The sequence below is a fragment of the Polypterus senegalus genome, chromosome 2 (assembly GCF_016835505.1).
Source record: "Polypterus senegalus isolate Bchr_013 chromosome 2, ASM1683550v1, whole genome shotgun sequence".
Classification (NCBI taxonomy): domain Eukaryota; kingdom Metazoa; phylum Chordata; class Cladistia; order Polypteriformes; family Polypteridae; genus Polypterus; species Polypterus senegalus.
Genome location: NC_053155.1, coordinates 120,039,723 through 120,042,222, shown reverse-complemented (window position 1 = coordinate 120,042,222; position 2,500 = coordinate 120,039,723). Strand labels below are relative to the sequence as shown.

At 35.8% G+C, this 2,500-nt stretch overlaps 1 protein-coding gene across 1 annotated transcript in view; it reads left to right on the top strand.

Moving 5' to 3' along the window:
* Nucleotides 1–2,500, top strand: part of LOC120523286 (bromodomain and WD repeat-containing protein 3-like) — a 146,445-nt gene that overhangs the window by 54,491 nt on the left and 89,454 nt on the right.

The window sequence follows — 2,500 nt, the reverse complement described above, 5'->3', positions numbered from 1 at the left end:
TTGCTAAGGAGGTTACTTAGGCTAGAAGACCAACTGACCAAGCTTAGCTTTGTAATGTCTAAATTGACCCCAAACCACAAAACAGGGAAATAACAGCTCACTTAATTAGGCCAGAACACCAATTTAAAACAGAAGTTATCTGGAACAAAACCCTTAGACAAAGTGGGTCCCTAGGACTGACTTAAGGAACCACTACCACTGATTTAGGGTTTCATTTGTAGTAGTGTCTGTTAGTGATGAGTTTGCATTAATGATAAATTGATTGAAAGCATCTGCTTTGAATTCACTTTATTAAAAATTAGATGCATTTAGAGTCTTAAAACATTTTTGCCTAAATCTCCAGACTAGATAGTTATGCCTTTGCTATTTCTTATTACCAGGAATGTGGCTCAGCCTAATTATGGTTTAATTTACTGTACTACTTTTAGACGTTTTCTGGAACAACAAATGAAATTTCAAGGTATTTTTTTCTCCTGTTAAGAATGTGTCATTGTTCTGGGCACCATTTTAAATTTGATATTGTTGAAGTCTTCTCTATGGATCTTGAGAATGAAAATACAATGGGTCCCTGTTAGTGTCTGTACTAAACCTCCCTAGTATTAACATCATAATCTCTGAGCAAATTTGTCATTTTGTGGATCTCTTTTATAGAGAATTAAAGAATGCTTTGGTTATTTAAATATGCACTCATTCGTTTATATACAAATTACATGTAACTTCTTTTCAATTATTTATTTTTTTGTATTATTTATTAAGCAGAAAACACAGACACTCCCAGCAGTTTCTACGCACACACACAGAAACACATCCTTAAGTTTCAGCCAAAGAAATGTGCAGTAGTGTTGTCCGATCAAATTTCACTATTTGCATACAAGTCAAAAATATTTACAAAGCAATGTTCAAAGGGGACATCTAACATTCGAATGTGAAAGAATGGTTGGTTGTTTTACCTCGCACTTATTTTGCCACACTATTACACCATCAAGGCCATGCAATACTGTTAACATTTTAGAAATCTGTTGATCTGCAGATCTCTTCCAGGATTATCTTATTCTTATTTTTAAATGGTTAACTTGTCTCATCATTAGTAAAATGGATAGCCTTTTGCTTTTCAGACATAGTGCATGGTCAAAGTCATTCTGTTGAATTATTACCAATTCATTTACCAGGTCAGAATATGATTCAATTTAAAGAGGGTGAAGAAGCAGAATCTTTAGAGTTAGCAAAAAATAGAAATACACAATTATTGGCATATTTTAAACTTAATAAAGCAGACGTAAATGCAAAAGCATATACATATGCACAAATTCCTCAACATTACACATGGCAGAAACAAAAGAGTGTGGCATCCAAGAGAAATTAATTGTAAAAGTATTGCTTGATTAAATATTGTATCACCAAAAGATGTTGAATGGTTTTATTTAAAATTGTTCCGTGAATCGAAAGGAGCAACGTCGTACAAAGATGTTCTAACTATAGATGGAACTACGTACAGTACCTTTCAAGAAGATACCTTTCAACAAGCAGATGGGTTATGTAAATCGGCCAACTATATGTTTGAAACAAATCACAAGTACAAACATTCGAAAAAGTAGGTTTATTTATAAGAGAGAAAGAAAGGATATCCACTCACGGGCAGTTATACGTTGCGTTATGATGTAAAACCAAACAAGTAATCAAAATTCAATACGATCTTGAAGGCAATTTAATTCCTAATATTGTTTTTACTGAAGTTTTAAAGTAAAAATGAACATAATGCATATGTAACAATTCCTATGTAAAAAACAAATCTCTTTAAATTGTATTTCCAGTTAACCAAACCTGGGGGTTGGCAAGTGAAGTGAGCAGGGGGCGGAGCCTCTAGTGTATATTAAAATCAAACAGCAGACAGTCCCTCTTGAAGTTTCGATTGTGCATACCATTTACTTTGGTAACAAAATTGATGAATGCTTGTACCGTACTCTTTTCAAAGTTAGGTTAATCTGTACTTTTTCAGTATAGATATACTGTGCAACTAGTGGTGCAACGGATCACTTGTAGATCTGTGATCCGAACCCATTCCTGTCCACGGTTTGGTACGCACGTGATCCGAAGATCTGAGAAAAAAAAGTTCAACTGTATTGTGCTCTCTCAACCTCTCTCGCGCACTGAACTGCAATTAAACTTCTCTCACACTATCTCTCTCGCGCACTAACTCTCACGCATTTTCGCTCGACTTTTGTCCGGTTTGCTGCTTCATACGCGTGGTCATGCACAGCGGTAGCAGTTTTAGCAGAGGAGCTCGACAAACCTTCAGCATCATTTTAAAAAAAAGTTTTAATCAATAATGTAACTTTTCCTGCAGCGTCAATATGCAGCACCAACAGGAGCAGACACATCTCCTCAAAAGAAGTCAGCAATGGCAGAGCTTTTTGGCGAGACCTTTGCACACAAGGACATGGTCAGCAAGGCTTTTGCTGACACCATCAAAGAGGAGGTGGTATCCTGTAAGGCAGCAAGT